The following is a 27392-nucleotide window of genomic DNA, read 5'->3' as shown; positions in this document are numbered from 1 at the left end:
CCTTGAAAATTCACTGAAAAAACCATAGGTTATACACCATATATAGTTAGGAATTAGCATTTAAAAAACCTTATTTTACTCACACAAAACCAATGAAATTCCATATATAGTTAGTTGTACTAACTATATATCACGCACCCGCTATCCACTGCTGATGATGTCACATATTACATCATTCATGACATGGTCAGTGACATCACTGATGACATCACTGATGACATCTCAAATGACATCACTGATGACATCACTGATGACATCTCAAATGACATCACTGATGACATCACTGATAAAATCTCATTTGACATTACTGATCACATCACTGATGACATCATTCATGTGATAATACGATGAACCTCTTCAGACTCTAATATAACCTTAGATACACTCAGTGTAAACAGACACTCACAGACTGTCACTCATCCATGGAGTTACTTACACACCTAGTCAGTCATGCAAAGAATCAATCACAGCTCCATTTTCACAACTATACAGTTATACACACCTTACTTATTCAAACATATACTAAAACATATTTACTCACTTATACAATCCTGGATACAAGAGCACAATGATCCATACAGCCACTCACACATTCACTGGCTCTTATGCACAGTTATTTATATATGTCAACTCTCACATGTACTGTATTTTACATATGTACTTACTTTGACATGTAGCACTGAGATATCTATTCACTCACCAATACAGTCATGCACACAGTCAACCGCCCATACAGCTGTTTCCACATGCACTTTTGAACCCATACATCTATGCACAGAGTCATACACCTCCCAGCCACCCACACACACACTCAGTCTCCCATACAAATGCTTGGGCAACCAATCAATAACCCATATAGTTACTCATATAGCTACTGATCAACACATGCAGCAGTTTACAGAACAACAGACATAATGATGCACAAATTAAGACAGTTTAGTCACTAACCCATGCACTCAGTGAGACACATTTAACCACTCACTCATACAGTCAGTCATGCACCTACTAAATCCTTCATCCAGACACTTATACATCCACTCATTCTTAAATATTTAAGACATATTTTAACTTTACAGAAAAATACAGTCACTGGATGTTGTCATCAGTGATGTCATCAGTGATGTCATTTGAGATGTCATCAGTGATGTCATCAGTGATGTCATTTGAGATGTCATCAGTGATGTCATCAGTGATGTCACTGACCATGTCATGAATGATGTAATATGTGACATCATCAGCAGTGGATAGCGGGTGCGTGATATATAGTTAGTACAACTAACTATATATGGAATTTCATTGGTTTTGTGTGAGTAAAATAAGGTTTTTTAAATGCTAATTCCTAACTATATATGGTGTATAACCTATGGTTTTTTCAGTGAATTTTCAAGGTTTTGTAAATGCTAATTCCTAACTATATATGGTCTATAACCTATGGTTTTTTCAGTGAATTTCATTGGTTTTTTAAAAGCTAATATCTATAGCTGCAAAATGTATTCTTCTTTAAATACAAAAATATATTTTATATGTTTATTAATAATTTTTTTTAAATATTTTTTTTGTTTCGCTCCCGGTCCGCGAACCGGGAAGCTTTCCGTTAGCTCAAATTGATGCCGCGACCCGGTCCGCGAACCGGTAAGAAATCAACATAGTGACGGTATCGCGTTGCCGCGTAATGCGTCTTATGACGTACTGCGTTAGCGCACCCGGAAGTGCCCCGGGGCGCGGACCGAGGCGCGAAACGCAGCTCCCCGGAAGCGATCCGCGGCGCGTCGCGAAAGCGCGACGTATCGCGTTGCCGCGTAATGCGTCTTGTGACGTACTGCGTTAGCGCACCCGGAAGTGCCCCGGGGCGCGGACCGAGGCGCGAAACGCAGCTCCCGCGTTGCCGCGTAATGCGTCTTATGACGTACCGCGTTAGCGCACCCGGAAGTGCCCCGGGGCGCGGACCGAGGCGCGAAGCGCAGCGACCCGGAAGCTATCCGGGGCGCGGACCGCAGCGCGTAACGTAAGCATAACAGGTCATGTGACTTGTTAATAAAACTTTTCATCGGTTCATTTCACTTTTGGTTTCATAATGATGTAAGGCTAGGTCAGGTGACCTAAAAATAACACTTTTCATTGGTTGAGAAGTATTGTTTTTCCCAAATGATGAAAACCCCTCCTTCTTTCCTCACTCTGACTTTCATCATTGTGAGAGGAAGACCTATTATGCTTGTTGGAAAATGGCTTCATTGGTAGCTTCAGCTGGTGCACCCCCACCACCACCTCCACCTCCTCATGGGAAGAGATGACCACCTCCCCAGGTCATGACCAACACTGAGGAGGAAGAGGAAGAAATGGATGAAGAGGAGGGAGAAGAACCACAGTTCTTAGAAGAGGTGCCCCGGGTTTCCCGAAAGAAAGCCAGTTTCATCTGGCAGTTTTATTCGATCCCTCCTGGCCAAAAAAAAGTCAATGCGAGGTATGTCACCTGCCTCATATGCAAAGAACAATTGTCCAGAGGGACGGACAAGAAATATAGCTATGGAAATCATACGATGCACAGGCACATGACAAGGAAGCATCCACTAAATTACAGCCGGGCGGAAATAAGGGATTTGCAGGACAATCCACGATCAACTCCTGTGGCCAGACCAAGAATACCAATTTCATTAACACCAGAAGAGGCACAGGAAACTGTGCCAAATATTCAAGAAAATTTTGGGCACATGATTCACTCTTGTATGCACTGTCGTGCATTGTTAGCTTGTGGCAATATGAGCATAAATGCTATAAACCTGGCATATGAACACCATAATTGCCCTAACCGCCCCCAGTAATTTTTTTTTTGCTCCTGTTGAGCCCTTTTCAATGCCTGTTTTTTGTTGTTTCCCCCCCCCCAAAAAACCCCCAAAAAAATATAAAATCGTTCAAAAAATACAAAAAAACAAAATATTTTCAAAAAATAAAAAAATATATAAAACAACAAAAATATATAAAAAAAAGTTATTTTCAGAACTACCTTCCCTTTCAAAAAAAATTGCTAGAATGTTTAGCACTCTGGCAAGCTCTATTTCTTTTGGTTCGCTCCCCGGTTAGCTTCCCGGTACGCGGACCGGGAGCTAACCAAAAATTTTTTTTTTTTTAAAAAAGTGTAAGTATAAGGAAAGTAAACAGAGAGTGATGTTAAAAGAAAGACAGCTATAGGGAGTAAAGAAGAGATACTGTTTAATAGATCTATTTACCGAAGAAAAGACGGAAGAGGGTATAATTGTGAAAAACAAAATAGATAACGAAGTGAAAGAAAAAAAAAGAGAGTATAACATTAACAAAGAAGAGTTTCTTGGAGAATGTGAGTGAATGTTCAAAATAAGATTAAAACATGAGGAATAACAGAGAGAAAAAATAGAAAACAGAAAACAAAAAATAACAGAAAAAGATTAATTGAAACAGCAAAGAAATGTAAGTAACATAGAGCCATATCATCAGCATAGGCAATAAAAGTTTTGCAGCTTTTATTGGCAGAAATGTGTCGCTAAAGCTGCTTTTGCGGCAGAAAACTGCCGCTAAAACCACTTTTGCACCAGTTTTCTGCCAATAAAAAGAGCAATAATTTTATTGGCTGTGTTCATAATATTCCCCTTAGTGTGCTTCAACTACACAGAGAAAGCATTATGAACAAGTAGTGATAAAGTGATCAGTCAAAGACACTAAGAGTAATAGAGACGGAGTGAGTGAACAAGAGTGAGGAACTATGAGAAGAGAGGGACTGACAAAAAGAGTGGAAGGAGTTGAGTAAGTAGGTAATAGAGAAAGGAATGAGGGAAGTAGCAAAGGCAGGAAACTGAGGGTTAAAGAAATGAAGCAGTGGAACTAATAGTAGTTAAATGTGATAGAAATGTAACGAAAAGAGTACAAAACACTTACCTTATAATTATCGTTAAATTACTCACTTTTTGTTTTTATACTTTCAATCTGTGAAAGAGAGAACAAACATTTGAAAAATATTAAAACATGTATTTAAAAATTACAAAAGACAAGGGAAAAGATTGAAGGACAAACAGTTTTTCAACAACTTTGACACTTACAGAAGCTTCTGCTTCTCCAGGCCCCCTACACAGTCCTAAAGATATACATTTTAAACTAACAGTATCTTGATGCAGATGAAGTGAGGCCTATCTTAAAACATGGTGCATCTTTTGCATTGCTGTTGTTTCAGAAAAGTGTCGCAAGACACTAAAATTTTAAATAATTGCTTCAGGATGCCAATAAGATGTCTCCTATCCAGAGGTTTGTTTGAGGTGAGGCCTACTCAGGGTTGCAGATGAGATTTACACTTGTTGAAGAGTACAGAGGAGATAATATATGTGAAGGTCTACCAATGAAGTGAGTCATGTCCACTGCACTCTTGAACAAAGTCCAAACCTCCTATGTTTCCCTGGACAGACCTAAACTTGATCTGCACAATGTGATTCGTAATGATAGGAAACACAGGTGATGTAATTGAAATACGTGCAATTTATTTTGCTCATTTCACAATCACATCACTTGTGTTTCCTTTGCTTAGGTATCTCATTGTGCAGATGTAGTCTAGCATATGAAAGAATACGCAGAAGTGCAGCACTGCATGCAACAACTTTGACACTTACAGAAGCCTCACCTTCTCCATGCCTCCTACACAGTTCTACATATACATCATAAATGCAAACAGTACAGAATTAATTATACATGTTAAATGGTTTATTTTTGCTGTTCTCAGAATGTATCAAAATTCACTAAAAACAGTGACTTGAAGGTATTCATCATATAACAGCGGGGAAAAAAAACACAATCAAAATGATTGTGTTTAAAAAACCCATACAACATAAGAAATCAGAATTCAGAACTCCTTAAAGTTAACTTACTTTCCATGACGTCAAAGGATGTCCTATGAACAGCTTACACTCTTTTGTGCTGTTATTACTTTCAGCCCGCCACTTTCTGAAAGAAAACCTCCATCGTTTTTAAAAACATGTTACATGCAATAAATGACTTCTTGCTCTCTACCACAAGTTTCCACAAGGCCAAATCTTGTCAGACCCATTTATAACTATTGGATTTCTTGTAAGCCAATCCCGTCATTTGGCATTTCCGCAACTTTCAGAATTAAAATGTTGAAGATCATTTTCACAATCCTGGACTAGTAATATCTTCCCCTTCTTGCTCAGTCATGTTCTACATTTCCTATGACACTGATACTGCTTACTATGAAGCAGACTTACACTACCTCTATGACTACTACAATTATTTAATTCTCTACATCACTTTTAATCACAAAGCAATGTAAAACAGTAGACAGCATTGCAGACTTACATTCCCTCTACTCCATGTTTTGATTGGCTGCTTCAATTAGCTTATAAAAAGAAACAGTTTTTCTGAACTCATTCAAAGTGGACGTATTTCTCCATGACGTCCAGTCTTATGGTTAGAAGTTATGTCTCTGAACTACACTTATCCTCAAGGCCAAATTGTGTAGGAGCCATTAGAACTTCTTGAAATTCCACAGAGCACATCCCGAGATTATTTCCCTAAAATTTTGGTTTTAAAAACACCAGGTAAGAGTTTTTAAGGTCATACGGCAATTTTTTTTTGAAAATTAAAACAGAATCATTGCAGAATGACCAGCCATTTCTAGACTTTAAATAAGCTGTGTAATGTCCTGATGTTATTGAAGGGCCGTCATGATATATAATTGCTGCAGTTACAAAAGTCCTTCCTGATATTGACAACTGCGAAGCTACAAAATTTTTAATTAAAGTTGTCAATTTTGTTCCATCAGGCCTACATCGTTGGAACATTAAAATGACATACTGGCCATATGTTCGTATAAATAATGTGGACATCATTTCAGATTTACATTGGCTACACTCCATGTTGTGATCAGCTGCTTTTACTAGCTTATTAAAGGAGACTGATTTACTGTCTGGCAAAGTTAAATATATAAATCTTTCTGAGTCTACACTAGTAGTACTTGATACCATACAGTTCTCGCAGTCATGCTGCCATTGATAAGAAAGCCCAAACAGCTGATCTACATCTACACCTTCAGCATGTAATACATCAAGCATATACATTAAAAACTCCTGACAATCTTGCTGAATATTTTGAGAGAATTGTGTTTGGCCTGAACATCTGTCTAACAGATTTCGAATTTCAGACACACTTTCTATGTTTCTTCTATCAGTGCTACATTTCTCTAACACAGAATTTAACAAACTGCAAAATCTTTGATCAGAATTGACCACAATCTCTTCTTTTACATTTTCTAGAGAAAACAAAACATTAACTACTACATTAGCATAGCAGTTGACACCAGAACTGTTTTCAAACTGAAAACCAACAACATCTTCAACAGAATCCTTTTTCTTTCTGCTTGTAATTTTAGGTTCATTGACTTTTTGTCTTTTTGCTACAACCTCCCCAGTATTGGTCACATTTCTTCGTTTCCGGCCTACCACATGTTTCTCAAACAAAGGATACTGAGGCAAATGTGGCGCATACTCTCTTCTTAACCTATTGTATTCCTTAACACAATCTAGATCCGCACAAATGTTTGTGACATCACACTCAATCAAGTACAATCCCGATAAAGTTCTAACTCGTGACAATGCCACATATGCCATACCCTCCTTGAACACAGAACTGCCAATATTCACCAATGCACTGTCTACACTTAAACCTTGCGATTTATGGATTGTCACCGCATATGCCAAGCAAACAGGAAACTGCTTACGGCGAACATATAAGTCTTTTACAAGCAAAAATCTAGCAGAACAACGACCAATTAGCTGTACTTCCTCAATGCCATCAAATTTAATTTTTAAAAATTCAATTCCATCTCTATTTCTGTATTTCACAAAATCAACAACATTACCCATTGATCCATTTACCAGACCTCTTTCAACATGTAAATTCCTTCTTAAAATTATACGGCAGTTCAAGCACACATTCAGAGTCTTTTCAAAACCTGCAGTTTTAGATATACTCTTCTCTAATGAATCCAATTTTGTTTTCAGATTCTCAGACAAAATAATTGTTGATCCCATATGCTCTACTCTGTCAATAGCTTCCAGTTTCACAATCTCTTGCTTTTCTAAATGCAACATTTTGTTGTTAAATTTGGCACATTCTGCAAGAGTTGGCATCAAACATATTGCAGATTTCTTCTCAGTAATTTTCTGAAAAATATTCTCAGGCACAACATCTTGTTCTGGATATAAATTTGACAGTAATCGTGCTTGTAAAGCTTCTTTCCCATGCTCGGTCACTTTTCCAATTCTAACATCTTGTAGAATAGTCTTGTAAACTTCATCCTTCGCCTGACGCATATTTTCATGCAGTTCAGCATAATTGAAGTTTAACCATATATTGACGTTGCCAATGCTGCCTAGGCACTTCCTGGTATCTTCATGCGTGAGCATTTTGAACACAGGTTGCCCTTTCACTGGTGTCAGCTGCAGAAGATCTCCGAAAACAATGATGTGTTTGCCACCAAATAACACATCATACTCTGTTTTGAGAACTTCTTGCATTCTCAAATGCACAAAGGCAAGCATGACATTGGAAACCATGCTTACTTCGTCAATGATAAGAAGTTTCATTTTCCTCAAGATTCTTGAAACTTCAAAACAAGCATCTCCAGATAGCTTGTGATATTGTAATTTGTTGTCATGCTCCACTGGCAGCATCAGTAAACGATGTAAAGTAATCCCTTTAATATTATGTGCTGCCAGTCCAGTTGGAGCAGTGACAACACAAGACAGCGATGACTCTGTCCTTTCCTGCAAATAGCATGAAATTGCTTTAATGAGGAAACTTTTTCCAGTTCCCGCTTCTCCACTCACGTACAGTCGGACAGGCTTCAACGACGTACATGAGCACTCTTTCTTATCATGACTTAATCCATGATCAATTTGCATGGTAACTTCGTCATATATTTTCCTCTGCTCAACGTTGAGTTGTCTTTCCAACTCTTCTAAGTTAACCGCATCCTCTTGAGCATGTGCCATGGCTCTTTCCACTTCATTCATAGCAGTGGCAGCTTCATTTTCAATAACAGGTCCTCCTAGTGGATCCTGACTCAATGAAGCAGAACTCTGACTGTCCTGAGAACTGTCTCTGGCAATCTCGGCTGCAATCGTTGCTTCCTGCTCAATTTCCGCATTCAACATTTCTACATATTTGGGAAAAGCAGGACATTCTATGGTCTCCTTGGAGGCATTGAAAGAGTCTTCGTAACAGAGAAAATCTCCAAGCAGTTCCTCTTCTGCACGCCAAGGCTTGAAAAGTTGCAAAAGTGCTAAATAGAAAAACTCCTTTTTTCAGGAGATTCGCCACTCAATTTTCGATGGTTTACCAAGTGGCATTTTCTTTGCTTGACCAGACATCCTTCACTTCCTATTACAGCATACACTCCTTTCTCAGTATCTTCTTTGATGTTCCTCTTGAATATGTAATTTTGAAGAACCTCATACAGACAAACATTCTCGAGGTGAATGCTTCGATTTGGATAATATGTATCCAACATGTTGGTCTTCAAAATGTCGGTACTGTTTGGCTCCTTTTCCGCCAAATACTCAATTTCCCGGACAGGTTTGAGAACTCGATTACGCGTTGCAGCAAGACCAAGACTCGCCCAAACGATACTCCTGGACTTGGCATAGAGACTTGCTGAAGACAACCGGTCAGAACATTCGTAAGCTCCGATTTCTCGATGCGACAACATCTTCAGACTGAAACTGTACAACTTCTTGCTGAGGCTCTTTTCATGGGAAATGTCCTCCCACATATCCTTCAATTCTGTCTTCTCTTTTTTGGTGATGTAAGACGTCACATACCGAGCCACAGCCATACAGTTATCAGCCACAAACTGTATATCCATGTTAGCATTCCACATGGACAAAATCACCGGGTTGTAGTCATTGATGTACTTGGACTCTTCGTTCCTCTTCAAATTGTATGTGTTTTTAGGTGATTTCTTCATGACATTGTGTCGCAGCGAAGACATCAAACTGTTTACTCTTCCTTTAGAAATCACCGGTCGTGGAAAGCCGAAACGACATTTGGTGTAGAACTTGTCCTTGTTTTGGAATTTACGACGGCAGTACTTTCCACATCGATGGCTTTGGAAACGCAGAACTTTTTCTCTTAGGCTTTTCTTCTCCTTTGCGTTTGGAACAGCACACGTAGAATACTGTTGGATGAAACTCATCACTGAGTCTTCTGGATCCGTTCCAAATATAGGTGCACCTCTTGCTTGGTACTCCTTTCTCCAGAAGAAATCCAACACCTCTCCAAGAGGTGGATTCTTCTTATTCATGATGAAAGACATCATAGCTTCAAATCTATGATTGAAGTACCTACATACATTGACTGGATCCAAAGAGCACAGTTCTCCGGGTGTCTTGAATTCGATGTTATCTACGTTAGCATTTGCCTCTCGTAGAAATTCAAGTAAGTCTTCCCAGCCATACTCAGCACAGCTCAGAGTGAGGAACCATGTGGGAGTACCTAAGTTCCTCAGCATACATTTTAAATCACCATGACGACGGTACCAGTACTCATTAGTACCACGCTGACACGCCATGAGATTAATCAGGTGAGAATCCAAAATACTGTCTTGGACATTGACTTTATCCATAAAGTCACTTGCCGAGATGTTTTGCATGTGTATACCACTTTTCAAGATGTGGTTCACTGCATATGACAGTCCAGACAGATCGCTTTCAAACAGGAGATGAAACAAATAAGGAATGCATTGTCGAAACCTAGCATCTCCTGCATACAATCGCAAAGTCCGGTATTCAGAAGCAGGAATTTGATGAGGTCGCTCATCATATCTTCCTCCCTGACCTGTTGGAAAAAGCTGTGGGAAACACCGAGCTTCCAAACTTTCCTCCCAAACACTAATGGGACTCCCTTTGGCTTGTTTCATTTGAAACAACTCAATAGCATTCCCCATGACTTCCTTGGAATGCAAAGGATGAACACTATAATGTTCATATATTTCTTCACTAGTAGAGGGTTCTACTTTCTCAATTTGACCAGCACACAAATCGCTATCCTCTTCCTCACTTACTTCCTCTTCTGCAACATATACATTCTTATAGTATTTATTATTTTTTTTCAAATACAATGTTGCCTTTTTAACTTTCCTAACATCTACTAAATCTTGCCATATTTTCTTATTCTTTGTCGGAACCCCATTAACTAAGATAACCAGAGGTTCCTCTTCCACTTTTTCTACTCCAATTGTGTTAATGTTTTTCTTCAAATCTAGAGGCAAATAAACAACTCTTCCCTTTAATCCTCTCTGTAAATCTGATGGAGGCAATTTCCCTGTCTTTGGCTCCATTCTTACAATAGCCTGAAAGGGATGGATACTTTGAATCAAAATAGATTCATAAGTATTTAAATCCTTCAATTCAGAAGGAATCTCAACCAATTCCAGATTATTATGAACTGCTCTAGCAGGCATCTGGTTTTGATTTAATTTGCAACAACAATAAGTACACACACGTTGATCGAATCCCAAATCAAAACAATTTTCTACCATCAAGTATGTTGCAAAATCCTTCCATTCACTATTATTTTCCCTTTCACTTTTTGCATATAAATCCACTAACTTAGTCTGATTCTTATAATAAGTGCGTCGACAACACACACAAGTGAAATTAGGCCTCTCACTTGATTTCACCTGAAACGTCGCAATTTCCTTCTGAAAATTATCTGTACTGGAAACCTGTACACTATCTTCCACATTACCCTCTTCTTCTTGGTCAATTTCAACATTCTCCTCTTTACTTCCAAAGTAACAAAACTCAATTTCTTCACATATATTCTTCACATCTATTTCAGAACCATGCAAAAGAGCAGCGCATAATTGTTTAAGCATAATTGCTGGACTCTTAGCATAATACAACATTCTAACTAATTTCCTCACTTTATTATGATGCACTGCTAGCATCCTGAAATGATGAAAAACACTCTGGCATACTCTCCTGGAAAGACAAGCCAGTGAATGACCATGCAAACCTGTCACTTCTCTCACTCTACAAGGATCTAATTCTTGCAACAACCTTATTTTCTGCTTCACACTTTTCTTATTAAATGACCGTACAAAATCACAAAGCAAATTGATGGAATCCTGTCGCACACTACAAATACTACTACACTTCCAGGTGTACACAGGACCCTTAGCACGTCTTCCTAAAACCTCATTACCTAACACCTCTTCTGTCTCTGTTGTCACAAGTTTTTCTTTTTCAACTGGACAACCATCTTTCACTTCATAAGCACGACCACTGGTGTCAACTGCATGCACCAAATCATTATCCTGGAAATAACTCTCCTCATTAAAAAATGCCTCACAGCTTGAACTATGCATCCATTCTCCAGAAAAAACTTCACAAAAATTACTACGATTAACTATTCTCTTCCATCTACTATTTCTTTTGAAATCATAAATTACCTTGTTTAGCTTCCTAATTCTATTGATTATCAAAATAAATAACTTACGTTTAATTTCAAATGCCTGATCAATAACTTTCTCAACTTTTTTTTTTCTCTTATAAAAAACCAGTTTCTGTTGACCTTTCTTAATATTTTTTAACAAATTGCCAATTATCCTGTTGCGGAACATTCGTTTACGAATGTCCCTAAACTGTTGTTTCCTTCTACTATCATGCACAGAGTTATCTCTTGCTCTAGCAGTAACATTTTTGATTGGCCTTTCCTTTCCATTTGAATTGCTTGTCTTTTTATGGACTGAAACATTTTCTGTAGTAATATTTTTTTTACTACACATATTTCTTATGAAATATTTTGTGCTCTTACCCGGTGCTTTCTTCGTGACTTGACAAATCTTTTTGTTAGAGGACTGCTGCTTATTTTGTTTCACCTGCTGTCTTTGACGTTTTGCAGCCTTTCTCTGTCTTTCTATTGTTGGCATGGTGAAATCTTGAAATGATCTGCAGTTGAATCTGTGGTAAAATATAATAAAAAATGTTATTAACCATTATTACCAAACAGTAAATCAATAACAGTGATCAAAAACTTAACACACTACTTGACATTTTAAATAGAAGATTTTTTAGTCCTTGGCAAATTTACAATACAGAAATAGCAGAAAAGAAATGACATTTATATTTATGTTACCTGTGCTATTTTATATGTGAATCTGATCTAATTTTATAAGCATATTTTAATATTTTATTGAAGACACTACACATAACCTGTTTTTGAAGGTGTCTTTATTTTTAAATTAAACGGTTTACATTTTTACTTTTTATTAATTATAAATTTTAAAAATAAATGTTTATATTTCCATAGGCTCAAGCAGGTCAGCTTCCCACCCTATGTCATATAATTTGGACAAATTTGCATCCTCATCACGCTCTTCTTCATCCTCAGGATTTAAATCATCCAAGGGATCAACATCCACTGATGTTTCAATTACAAGTTCAATGATGAGGTCAAAATCAACTGATTGCAGATTGTCGCTCATGTTGATGTTGTCTTTATCTTTAAAGAAAGATAACAATAATGAGATGTTGCAGAGTAAGAGACAAATCTCAGAGATTATAATAGTAAAATTGTTTAACAAGAGTAATATTTTGCAGCTATTATTTAGCCATGTCCAGCAATGCTGAGCAGGTGAAGACTATGTCTAATTTTTCAGTAAACAGGACTCATCTCTTCTTAACCTTGGATAAGCCTCACCGACTCTGTGTGTCCTGCACATACTTAAATGTAAAGGGGCAGATTTATGTTAAATGGCACATCCCCAGGCATGCACCAGTTAACGTGCACCGCTGCTCTGCCACCCATGGTGTGCCGTATTTACAATCAGATAGGAGAAAGCTGCGTCAAAACCCTGCGCCTGCTTTAAGCAGGCATAGGTCTTGACGCAACATTGTGGAGATGGGGCACCCCTGAGCCTTGCTTGAGCTGCATCGCACTTGCGATACAACTCCAGCAATCACTACCTTTACAGCACAGATACGTCACGCATCTGTGCCATTTTTGCCCCATGATGCCCCGCATTGTAAATGCAGCACACCATGGGTGGCGGAACAGCGGCGCAGGATGACTGACACATCCCTGGTGATGCACCAGTCATCATAAATCTATCCCTAAGCTTCTTATCTTGTTACAGATGAACCGCCATATGTACCATCAAACTATTTTGCATTTCCTAAATAGCGAATTTTAAGGAATAAATAGCAATTCTTTACCATTCCTAATTTGCAATGAGCAAATTGCTAATTGCAAGTTACCCATTCATTTCCATAGGCTAGGAGGCTCATAGGAATGAAGGTTTAATTTGCGATTAGCAATTTGCTCATCACAAATTAGGAATTTTTCCAAGGGTGCAGGGGTGTCTCAAGAACACCCTGCTGCACCCCTGAAAAAGAAATTTGGGGGCATATGGCACACATACATGCCCTAAGGGCATGTGTTGGCGTCATATGGGACCTTTTGTTTTTTTGAAAAAAAGCTTTTTGAAAAGAATTCACAAATTACCACCAATTTACCACAATAGTTTCCAAATCCTTAATGTCATTTTTTACATATTTTTTGTTTGATACATTGCATTTAAGTAATCTCAAAATTTGCAAATCCTTCAGTGCAATCGCAAAATAAGGAATAGCAAATTTTGCTACTCCTTATTTTGCATCAAACTTGTTTGATACATACCATTTGTCTAATTAACATTCGCAAAGGCCGAAATTCGCAGAATTTTGATCTTTGCGAATGCTAATTAGCTTGATACATATGGCCCCAAGTGAGGCCTGTCTTGCAACATGGTGCATCTTTTGCATCACTGCTGCATCGGTTTCATGTGCTACGTTTTTTTTACACCATGACATATCTGCCTAAATGCATCAATTTGTAATTTTGTCGCCTCATAGCAAATCTTTTGCACCGCCGCTGCATCATAAAAGTGACGCACAGTGGCACAAAAGAGGCATACACCTATCATAAATCTGTCCCTAGCATTTTAAATGATTAATCCAGGATGACGATAAGGTGTGGCCTATCCAAAGGTTTGTTTAAGGTGAGGCCTACTCAGGATTGCAGATTAAAGTTACGCTTGATGAAGAATACAGAGGAAATAATACATGTAAAGGCCTACCAATGAAGTAAGTAATGTCCACTTTATTGCGCCAGTCATCATAAATGTATCCCTAAGCTTCTTATTTTGTTACAGATGAACCACCATATGTACCATCAAACTATTTTCATTTCCTAAATAGCGAATTTTAAGGAATAAATAGCAATTCTTTACCATTCCTAATTTGCAATGAGCAAATTGCTAATTGCAAATTACCCATTCATTTCCATGGGCTAGGAGGCTCATAGGAATGAAGGTTGCAATTTGCGATTAGCAATTAGCTCATCACAAAATAGGAATTTTTTCAAGCGTGCAGGGGTATCTCAAGAACACCCTGCTGCACCCCTGAAAAAGAAATTTGGGGGCATATGGCACACATACATGCCCTAAGGACATGTATTGGCGTCATATGGCACCTTTTGTTTTTTGGAAAAAAATGCTTTTTGAAAAGAATTCGCAAATTACCACAAACTAGAAGTTGGTTGTAGTTTCCAAATCCTTAATGTCATTTTTTACATATTTTTTGTTTGATACATTGCATTTAAGGAATCGCAAAATTTGCAAATCCTTCAGTGCAATCGCAAAATAAGTAATAGCAGATTTTGAATTAAGGACATTTTAAGTCATTTCCACATGTGCAGTGTTTTCAAATTATGATTTGAAAATCGTTTTTGGGGAAAAGTAATGGTTTGCAAATTTATGACAAGGACATAATGGTGTATGCTTCTCTATAAGGCATTTCAGTGTCTCTGATGTCATTTTTCCCATATTACATTATAAGACCTTTCCCCATGGAGCACATTCCTTGTAAATATGCTCCCACCTGTGCATGGTGAATTTAGATTTTGACTGTTTGAGTCACATAGCCATGTTAAAAGTGACCCAAAAAAATTGGAAACGCTTTAAAAAAACACATTCATGTGTCTTAAGGACATTTTAAGTCATTTCCCCGTGGACAGTGTTTTGTAAGTGGCGCAAAAGAGGCATACACCTATCATAAATCTGTCCCTAGCATTTTAAATGATTAATTCAGGATGACGATAAGGTGTGGCCTATCCAGAGGTTTGTTTAAGGTGAGGCCTACTCAGGATTGCAGATTAAAGTTACGCTTGATGAAGAATACAGAGGACATAATACATGTAAAGCTCTACCAATGAAGTAAGTGATGTCCACTTCATTGCGCCAGTCATCATAAATGTATCCCTAAGCTTCTTATCTTGTTAGACATCAACCGCCATACGTATCATATAACTATTTTGCATTTCCAAAATAGCGAATTTTAAGGAACAAATAGCGATTCTTTACCATTCCAAATTTGCGATGAGCAAATTGCTAATTGCAAATTACCCATTCATTTCCATGGGCCAGGATGCCCATATGAATGAAGGTGCAATTTGCGATTAGCATTTAGCTCATCGCAAATTAGGAATTTTTCCAAAGGTGCAGGGGTGTCTCAATAACACCCTGCTGCACCCCTGAAAAAGAAATTTGGGGGCATATGGCGCACATAAATTTTAACAACATTCCTTTACCTCAAAAACGATTTTCAATTCATAATTTGAAAACACTGCCCACAGGGAAATTACTTAAAATGTCCTTAAGACACATGAAAGTGTTTTTTTATTGCCTTTCCAGCATGGTTGGGTCACTTTTAACATGGCTATGTAACACAAACATTTAAAATCTAAATTTGCCATGCACAGGTCGGAGCATATTTACAAGCAACTTGCGCCACAGAGAAAGGTCTTACATTAAAATGGGAAAAATAACATCAGGGACAGTCAATTGCTGTATAAAGAAGCATACACCATTATGTCCTTGTCATAAATTTAAAAACAATTCCTTTTCCCCAAAAACGATTTTCAAATCATAATTTCAAAACACTGCACATGGGAAAATTACTTAAAATGTCCTTAAGACACATAAAAGCGTTTTTTGATTGCCTTTGCAGCATGTTTGTATCACTTTTAACATGGCTATGTAACACAAACATTCAAAATCTAAATTTTCCATGCACAGGTGGGAGCATATTTACAAGCAATTTGCGCCACATAATTCATAATTTTCTCCTTAAAGCACACTATTCTCTATCTAAATTAAAGAAATATTTTCTCACCTTAGCAAATACTTTGAGTTTGAAAACAGTCTCAGAAACACACCAATTTGTCTTCAGCAGAGCAAAAGGTATGCACTCCAGAGTCTGCAGCTATCAAAAGCACAGAAATGCTGTAATTCTTCACACATATCTCTCATGTCACCCAATCAAAACTCTTCCCTCACTTTTTTTCAAATGAAAACCCTTCCCCCCTCTGCCATTTCATGCCTTTTCTGCATGGCAACCACCTCTTGGAAGACCTCTGTTGTTTGCAAGTTCACACAACAATGTTGCAATTGAACTCTGAACTCTCAGTGCACCTGCATATCCAGTGCATTCTTTCATTTAATGATTTTTTATTGACCACTCAAAATACATCTTTCAAAGAACACATCCGTGCACCCTAACTTTCTGTTTTCAGCAATCAAAATCCACCAATCACTGTTACTGCTTCATGAACACAGAAACTCCACAGTTTTTTTCATTTTAAACTCTCATTTTTTCAACTGCCATTTCATTGCCACACTTCATCTGACTGCAGGAGAACCTTCTCTCACCATGTTTTCTGTCTGGATTGTTGGACATAGTTATATCCACTGGGCTCACAGGTATGCTGAGAACAGAAAATTACCTAACCTCAATTTACAAGATGTGGAAATTAAGTGGTTTGGCCACAGAGGATTGAAATGTCACCAATTGATACCATTGGTGAAAACCTTTATGCATTTGCCCAAACCTGACCTGTTAATTGTGCACTGTGGAGGTAATGATTTGGGCACTTTGACTGGGGTAGGTCTGGAAATGCTTTTAAAGGACACCTTTGAGCAATTGATGGCACTTTTTCCTCAGACTGCCTTGGTATATTCAAATATATGCCAAAGACAGAAATGGAGGTGGTCAAACCAATTTTGTCCACAAATTGAGAAGTCGAGGAAGCATGTAAACAAATCTGTTTCAGCTTACATGAGAGACCATGGAATGGGCTCCATGTACAACAATAACTTGCGTTACTACATGCAAGATATCTACAGAGGAGATGGAGTTCACTTCTCAGATGAGGGCAACAGAATTTTCACTCTGAATTTAAGACTGTGCATTGGTACCTACTTATAAGTACCTAAATGTACCATAAACCCAAAAGCTCTTCTCAGAGCTACCCTACATCTGATCACTCACAATTATTATTTTACTCTAACATTTTTCACTAATTTTCAACAAAGTACGCTCCCTGGGGCGCTACCCGGTACGCGAACCGGGAGCTAACCTCGCGAAATTTTTAAAAAAAATGTTTTTTTTCGCACATATAAGCCTCCTCAGCCACCCTCACAAAACCTAGGGGGTCAAGATAAGTCTACCGTGCCCCCTTCTACCCATTCTGAACATTATTTGCCCTCCATCTTGTATCTTAATTCGACCGAAACTCAAAATGGTGTACTCCCGGAACGCTTAAGGTTCGCGAACCGGGGCGCTCAACGGTTCGCGTACCGGGTCGCTCCCTGGGAAGCGCACCATCAAAAAAGGTGGGAAAGTAGTTCACAGAAAAGCCACTGGAGACAATTTCACCAAATATAGATTAGCTCATAGTACATACCAATCCCTACCATTTTCACAAATTTGATTGGAATTCCATTGAGCCATTTAGCCTGTAGACCTCTCTAAATACCGTGAGGTAAATTACTTTACAAAACACATCTGAAGTGTTGGAATTGACAACCAATGAAAATGTTACTTTCATTTTCTACTTTTTTTACCTGACATTTCATTGGTTATATACCTGAATATATATAAAGGAAGAGAAGAAAACACAGCCATTTTGACTACTACTTCTTGGTGTACACTTCAATAGTATTTTCACTAATTCCTTCAACTTCTTTCTAAAGGTAAGTTTTTATTTTTAAAACTGAAGTATATTGTGCACTATAAGTTATTATATACTATCCCTCTGTAGTAGTTATAGATTTAGATAGACTTCTCTGTTATAGTTATGGATGGAGTTAGGCTTCTCTTGTATAATTATGAATTTACTTACGTTAAATAACATACACTTTTTTATATTCCTACTTCCACTCTGATACTATACACTGCCCAAAGATAAATTCACTGATAAAAACTGCCTATCTAAAATTAATCCCAACAGTGCCCTATCTCTACTAATATATATTTTTTTAATCTAAATTTCAGGCAAAATGGAAGGCGAACAGAAAGTTGAATTTCAAATTGTCTTGCAAGAGAGCAGCCAAGAAATCATTGATGAAAATGATATTGAATTTTTCGATGAAACTTGGGACAAAGAACTACTGCAATGTGTGCAAGCAGTAGATAACCTCCTTGAAAATGAGGACATTTTACACCCTCAGAGACTACAATGTATATTCAATGATAATTATGAAATTTCTGACAATGAAATGTTAGAAAGTTTAATAAATTATGAAACACAATCACAATAAAAAAAATGCTTAAAAAATAAAGAAAATAAAAAATAATCAACAAAACCAACAATCAATTAACATACAGCATTTGAAAAGTCTATCATTCATTTTTCATTGTAGTACGCTGCCCAGAACGCTTCCCGGTTCGCGGACCGGGCGCTACCCACGCAAAAAAACAAATTTTTTTTTTTTTTTTTTGCCCCGCGGGGCCCTTTTAAAGCCTCCACATTAAACCTAGGGGGTCAGGGAGGATCTACTATGCCCCCTTATGGTTATTTCCCCCTTTGTTTTGGCCTCCTCTTGTCTCTCAATCCTACCGAGAGACAAGATGGCGGCCGCTCCGGACTGTTTAGAATGTTGACAGACACCGGAGAGCCAATCAGCTTCGCTACGCGAAGTTCTGGTACGCGCCCCGGTCCGCGAACCGGGGAGCTGCCCGGTCCGCTGTTACAGATATATATCTTTTTTTAAACGTTAATTTCTCAAAATCCACTGGAGCACATATATTGAGACCTACAAAAGGCACATCGGGCTACCAGTCCCTACAATTTTGCCAAGTTTCGTGCAAATCCATTCAGCCGTTCGGGCTAAAAGTGAGGCCAACCGCCCTATGGAAAACTCAATGTTAAAAACACGTTTTGGGACCGCCCTTTTTTCTCGGCCCCCCCTTGACGAAACCCCCCCAAATTTTCAGGGGCTGCTCAGAAACAAAATGTTCCATTTTCCAGAAAATTTCAGCCAATTCCGTCCTCAAACGCCAAAGTTATTAGACATAGAATTTTCAAAAATCCCATAGGGAAAAAATCCTAACTATATATACCTACTGGCGACCGCCAGTAGGTAATATATATATATATATATATATATATATATATATATATATATATATATATATATATATATATATATATATATATATATATATAGATATGCAGCAAAAGTCGTCAAACAAAGAATCCAAAGGACGACAGCGGACCCAGAAGTTTGAAGGTGCTATATTTTTATTGTGCTTTTCCCCTCACCTCCTCCATGACGCGTTTCAAGCCTAATGGCCCTTGATCACATGACACGCTACGGAGGGTTGTCCGGCTATTTAAAGTGGCAGTGCAAAAATAATTACCACAACGTCATCATAGACATAATAAAAGTATATCTGATGGAGTTCGTTTGACATTTTAAAACCATATCGTTCTAAAATCACATAAATCCGTTTACAAACATTGATTCATTTTAGTTGTAAACTTAACTTCACCAATGAATGCCTTTGAAATTAGTTCTAAAATAGAGTTAAATGCAATAACTGGTCGGGTCTCTTGAACCACAATTACCACAATTAACTTGTTCGGTGCATAATTGTAAAATACAATATTACATATAAACCCAACACATGCTGGCTTATTAGCACCAATGATTTATGTACATGCGAATTCCGTAAATCTATTAATTCCCTTTGGACAGTCTCATGATAACGTTGTCAATTAATAAATGTGCCCAAATGTGCAAATTATATATATATATACACATAATAATAAAATTGTTAGCAACCCAAAAAACACTCTTTCTATGGAAAAGCAGACTTAGCTATAACTACCTAGTGGTGACAACAACTTGGTAAATTATATATATTTAAATATATATAATTTACTGAGTGGTTGTCACCACTAAGTCTGCTTTTCCATAGAAAGAGTGTTTATTGGGGTGCTAATAATTTTAGCCCAGTTCCTTCCTGGAATGTTTTGGGGTGATCCGTTGAGCGGAAGGTGAGAAAAAGGGGGTGGGTCAAAATGAAAAATCCAGATGCATTTTCCATACACTTCTTCAGAAAAGGCTACAACAAAAACTGCAGAATGAAATAACACCACATTTGACAGAAAGCTAGATCTTGGTCCTCAGGCTGAGCCTTTTGTGATCTGCTATAAATCTGTTCAGGACTTTTTCAGAAATTAAGGGACAAAAAGTGATTGTATATCTGGATGGTTGCGTCTACGAGAGCCTTGAAAGACTCTTGCGGGAGCACCAGTTTAAAATTAGAGCGTTCGGATCAGTGGCGATTTTTGACATTTGAAATTAGTGGGGTGTAAAAGTTTGGGATGAGTGCCCCTTTGGCGAGTGAGAGTGGTGAGCCAGCCCGACTGCCATAATGGGGATTCAGGAGATTATCCCCGTAGGAAATGTTTGAAAATAGAGTGGGCACATGGTGCGTTTTCAAGCAAGTTTGAGAAAGCAAGAAGGTTAGTAAAGCAAATGTAAATGTGCAGTTCTGACATTAATTAAAAAAAATTCATATGATAATGAGGTAGCTAGCTGCTTATTCAGTATAACCAGATAACTTCATAACAGATTCTGGGGAAACAATGCTGTGAGTACCTGACAGATTTATTGATATAACTTTACAAATTAGATCTACTTTGTCAGACTGGGCACAATAAGACATCAAGGAATAAGCATTAAAAGGCAGTAGGGCAGCCTACAAATCACTTTATGTTTCATTTATGTGGAGGAAGTAGCACTCTTACCACTTTCATGTTGAATGGGGTAGGCTGCTTCAAATTTGCAACTCTTGTTCTGTGTGCACTGCTACCCATGTATTTTTCACAGTCCCCTTCAGTCAGGCCCACAACATTGATGACATCACAGCAGCCCCATTCTTAAAGTTGTTTCAGCACAACTGCAGCCTTTAATCATGGCAGACCAGATCAATAGACCTTCTCCCAATGCCTGCCCAAGCACTATCCCATTCTGGAACTGGGCTCAAGGATACGAAGTGTAAGCGGCACTTCAGCAACGTCTCTCCAGGCCCAGAATAGAAGATGACGTCTGCTTGGCATTTAAATGGGGAGTTTGCATTTTCACTGCACATTTCTTCTCAGCCAGCCACAGTCGATAGCACTACCGGAACAAAAAATAAAATGTTAATTTAATTGTTGCAACTAGCATAGCACAGAAATGATCTCCTGTTCACTGTCACTCAGCTTTTTAAAATCTTTTTGTCCAATCATGTTTATCCTGTATTTTATAGTTAGCCGTGCTGCCTTTTGAACCTTTGCAGGCCCTGTTCACCTCTCCTCATGTCTTCTGGACTTCTGCAGACCACTTGCTGGACCTAATATTTCATCAGTGACTGCCCATGCAATAGTGGTGCTACCATGTCCGAATCAGAATTTGGTATTCCTAGTTTTCCAATTGCACATCTTTCCAATTTGCTATGTCTCAAGGTCTCTGTATAAAGACAAAGCTTAGTGACTCTTAATTTGTGAGTCCGTGAGAACTGCAACAGCAATGACAAGTATCAGGGCCTCTATTCCTTTTCAGAACATCATGGAACAAATATATGACAAGCCAGGGTATTTCAAGAGCATAAGCTGAATCTTAAAATGAGTCATGTCATGCACTGCATTACCAAATGCGATGCAGTGCGCGCAACGAAATTCATTTTATTTATTTTTATGTTTACTTACCTGTTAAAGCTCCGTAATCCATACATTACTACCCCCCACCCTGCCCCTCCCCCTCCCCACGTCACCACCCGGCCGGTACTCCCACTACCGGCCGAGGCTGCTTTGTAGTAGAGCATATTGAAAATGCTTCAGTTCTGAAATAGTGAGACTGTGAAAGAACTATAACGAGTCTCTTTTAAGTTACATTAAAAGTAGTGAAGAGTGGTACTGCTGCAGAGTTAAGATTTATTTTTTTCATCCTGAGGGTGAGGGCAAAAACTGGAGAGCCCAGTAGGGGCCCGTCTCAGCATCTGCTTTTTAGACCTGCCAGTGCTGAGCAGCGACAAGATCCGGCCCACTGAAAGCCCTGACAATAAGATTTCTCGCAAGAGTGTTTGAATTTGAATCCAAGAGCATCAGCCATGAAGCAACGTGCCGTGCTTTCCACAACCTTTTCAACAAGTGTCTGGTCCCCTGAACATTGAATTTAGTCTTGTGGGGCAGCGGTACCATCTGGTCATGGTATTTTCTCTGTGTTGTATACATATTGAAGACTTGGCAGCCCTCTTCCAGATTTCCAGCCAGGTCTTGTCCTGGATTAAACCCCTAGCCTTTTTCCACCTCTGTGCAATATAATTTTGCTTTTGTGACTCTAGGTGCCTTATCTTTGCACACAAAGTCTAGCTTTTCTTTTATATTTGTGTTAAGGTCAATTTGGGGAAATTAAGTTGGAGCATCTGAGTCATGTATAGCAGACAAGGCATAAAGTTGTTTTTCAGACTCACTATTCTCACCCTTTAGGATATTTTAAAAATGTCCAATCAGTACTTTTCTTCCTTGGTATGTTTGCCGCTGGTGGGTACCAATTCAGTAAAACCTTTGCTGTGCCATGACAGTACTAACTTGTTAAAATGATCAAAGAATAAAGTGATACTATCACTTAATACACCACATTAAGCTGCATAGGTTGTGTTTTCTTGCCACATAATTTACTCAAAAATGCCCCAAAATGTAGGAACCCCCCCCATTGCATAATTCCACTGGCCCTGTCTATACCCCAGCAAGATTGTTGCATAGTTCACTTTACAAAATCTTCTTACTTTAAAGTTGAAGAAAAAAAAAGTTAAGAAGATCTCCAGGCAATTTATCAGAAGTCATAGTCTCACATTTAACCTGTCTTGGAACTGTGCAGCAAATCTTAACAAGATAAAATCAAAATTGAAAGATATTTTCATTGCTCATTCATCTTTGGAACTCATGCATGCTTAAATACGGTGCCAGCTGCCTCTGTCATTTGGTGGGGAGGCAAAGAAAAATATGGTCTAGACTGGGAAATGCCCTCCCATGGCACATGACACAGTTGAGGGATGCTGTCCCACCAGCCTGCAGAGGGACAGAGTTTTCATCTATTAATTAATACAATTCTTAGGTCATGAAGACAGAAGATGTGTGCTTTTTGGGTACCATAAAACAGTAAAGTTTCTCATTATTTTTAATGCTTATAGTCAATGCCCAACGTTGGCACACACCTCTCTCCCTGGGGGATCCCTCTTCACAACCCCAGGGCCAGCCAGTAATGTGGAAGAGGTAGGAGGAGGGAGAGTGGAAAGGGGAGGGAGAGGAGAGAGAGGAAGGGAGACGAGATGCCCACGTGTTTGGAGAACAAGTCTCTGCTGGCATTGACCAATGCAAGTACAACATCTGCCCATTGGCCAAACCTTGAGCGCGAGCTCAGGCAATGGTCACTGAACCACATTTCAGTGTGCATCTCTTTACTTCTGGGTGACACAGACCACTACGGGACGGGTGGTGCAGCCACCATGCTCATAGGAATAATTAAGTATGACACATCTCTCCATAGACCCCCCCCCCCCACACACAGGCAAACTCATCTTCACAGAACTTGTTGAATGCACAGATTTCTGCAAAACACATGACAGACCATCTCACTGCACACAGATGGAAATGGGGGGGGTGGCATGTTCCAGTAAGAGCCTCAGCCTGCCCAAGCTCACCTTCACTCTGGGCAGAGAACTAGAGGAACAGCGTTCTTAGAACTACAACTGTGAAATGCAGCTTCCCCTCCATTAACGATAATGGTAGGTGCCAAGCAATTCAAGAAGTGCCTAGAAAAATTCTCATTCACTGATGATTAACTAAGGTGATTTTTCTATTGAGAGGGTGCAAGCGTATTCACAAGATCAGGATTAGTAAATAGTGCTATATTAGTGGAAATGGAAAGGGGATGGACTGGTCTTTGGAGGACAAGTGGCAAGAAGAAGACTGGAAGTCGGCCACAATGCTAGAAGTTCACACAGCAACCATATGGAGCTCTTGGAGCACTAATAAGTGCACACAATCATCATTCACCACATGCAATGGCCTAGTACAGCCTTATTTGAGCATAATTGCAAAATATTCCTACCTAGGCAAGCCTACTCTTTAAAATACACCTGCACCTCACATACTGCCTGGTGCTACACTGAAGCGATGAGCATGCCAGGTATTCAGAAACTAGGCGTCACATATCTCGGCCAATGAAACCACTGCTCTCATGTTGTTTATAATAGTAAACAGCGTTAGAGCAGTACAAGTATTATCAGGGACATGTGAAGGCAGCGCCCAATCGGAGACCAATGGTGCTGAGTCTCTGCTTCCCAGCTCAATTATAGAGATTACTGTGGAAACTGAACTATGCATGTCAGGCTGGCCAATAGCAAAACACCGGCCAATCTCAAATGCGCAGTTTAGACACACAGCGCCAGATGGTCGCTTCAGTAAACCACGCCTAGGAGCACAGTGCTGCCAGAAGATATATAAATAAGGTATTTGTGGGTAATGGTTCTTCGTAGACAGTGGGCCAACACCCCATACGCTCCTATGGAGAAACTGCCCCAGGTTCTGATTGGTCCAGGGAGCTTTATTTTCCTTGGGCCATCTCGCCCCTGCAGGAGTCAGACCCCCGCAGGAGTAAGGGCTCTGATTGGCTGAAAGCAACATGAGAAAAATGTTGCCGGCTGCCTTTACAGGACTCAGGGACTTAGTCCCCTGCCTGAAATTAGCAGAAAAAAAATTATAATAACAAAACGGGAAAGAAGAGGGATACTCTGACACCTTAGGCCTCAGGAGAGGGAGCCAGAGGGACCCCCCAGGGCCCTCCAATTTTTTTTTTAATGCTGCACTCCAGTGAGACTCTCACAGGATTTTTAAAAATCCCCAATAAAGTGGCAGCTGGGTCACATTTAAATAGCTTATGCCCGTGGAGTCCACCCCGAGCCTGAATTCATAAAGGGAGGGAACTGCACTGCCCCACTCCCTAAGCATCCAAATGCCATGGGAAGCCCACCTCCCGGGGCTGAAATTTTACAAATTGGGGAGGTAGGCCCTATGGCTCCCCTCCCTAAGCCATCAAAGGCCTCAGGGAGTCCACCCCAGTCGCTGATTACTTGAAGGAAAGGGGGGCCATTTGGCCCCTGTCTCAGAGCCAATAATGGTCCCAGGCACCTCATATCCTGGGACCAGCTCAGTAACTATATACTGGAGAGCCCACTCCTGGGTCAAAGCGGTTTACATGCCCACACCGGCAGGAAAACATGTGTTTGCTGTATATTAGATGGAGCATTTTTTTATTTCCCGGAAGTGGGAGTAAACACCAACTCCGCTCCCAGTGGGCAGGACCTTAAAAAATGCTCCCGCCGGCTAGGAGCGGACTTTTAACCTTTTTCACTGCACGCATTAAGTGGGCAGAGAAACAGATCTAAAGATTGCTCCCGCCCAGAGGGAGCAGCATTAGGAGCTGCGCCCTGTGTGCAGGAGCAATGGCTGCTGCCACTGTATGCTGGGAGCCAGCTCGGGCCACGGGGTTCCACCTATAGCCCGCAACAAGAGTATTATGGGTGTCCTGGGTGGGCCCCAGGGATGCATCATTAACTGTGCAGGACCTCGGGCAATGGGGTGTCAGGGGCTGAAATTGGCCCAGGGAGGGGAGTCGCATGCCCCTCTAACCTATAAAAAATGACACAGGGCCCGGGGGGATGTGGTTCCCAGCCAATAAGACCAGAGTGCCTGCCTCCCCCTAAAAATTACACCAGGCCCTGGGGGATGGGATCCTCGGGACTGAAATCAGCCTGGAGTTGGGAGCTGCACCACCTGACATTGGTGCTGGGCTCCAGGAGATGGGGTCCCTGGTGTTGAAATTGGTCTGGGGAAGGAGGCCACACATGCTCGCTCCCCTTTAATTAAAAGACTGGCACTGGAGGATGAGGTCCCAAGGGGCCTAGCAAGGCTCTGGGAGGGTGGGGCCACATAGCCAATTCCCTTTAGTTAAATAGGTGGCCCCTGGAGTTGTGGTATACGGTTCCGTTAAGGGCTTGGGGAGGGGGGCCACATTGCTTCCTTTCCTTAAAAAACAGCACTGTCCTGGGGCCCCCAGGACCTAAAGAGGTTCAGTTAGTGGGGGGAGTGCAGCCCTCTCCCCTTTATTTAAATAAGTGGCCGTGGAGGATGGTGTTCTTGGGGAGCATTACAGCTTAGGTAGGGGGGTCGCACAGCCCTCCTACCCTTTATTTTAGAAATGGGGAGATTGGGTCCACAGGGTCTACAGAGGCTTGGGAAAGTGGATCGGGTAGCCCGCTTCACTTTATTTTTAGAATAGGCCCTGGGGGATGGGGTCCCCAGGGCCTAACAAGACTGGGGTAGAAGGCCGTGCAACACTTTCCCCTTTAACTAAATATCAAATGGCCCTGATGGAATTTGGCCCCTGGGCCTTACAAGGTTTGGGGAGAGGGGCCACGCTCCCCTTTTAACATGTATGGATGGCCCTAGGGTATGGAATCCCCAAGGCCTAAAGAGACTTGTGGAGGGGGCCACACAGCCCCCCCTTTAATAAAAAAAGGTACCCTGGATGATGGGGTCCCCAAGGCCAAGCCATATGGCCAACCCTGCGCTACGCACGGCCATAGGCCATGCGCAGTGTGGGAGGCTCTGTGGCCAACCTCCACCGTGCTTGACCGAAGCCCTGTGCAGTGTGAGATTGGCAGACGTTATGAGTTTGACCACAAGGCCTGGATGCAGGCCAGGCCTTGTGGTCATCCCAAGTGCGCTGCGTGGTGTTGGCTGCATGTGGGAGATTGGCTGCATGGCCTGGCCACGGGGCGTATTAAAAAAAACAATTATTAAATTAACATTATAGTTAGGTGAATTTGTCAGTGACAACATTAACATTTTGAAATAAAACAAACACAGAAATTCACCAGTTGTACCCCTGCCACGCACTGCTTAAGACCTCACACATGGCG

The sequence above is a fragment of the Lissotriton helveticus genome, chromosome 6 (genome assembly GCF_964261635.1).
Source record: "Lissotriton helveticus chromosome 6, aLisHel1.1, whole genome shotgun sequence".
NCBI classification, from domain to species: domain Eukaryota; kingdom Metazoa; phylum Chordata; class Amphibia; order Caudata; family Salamandridae; genus Lissotriton; species Lissotriton helveticus.
This window is presented reverse-complemented; position numbering follows the sequence as displayed.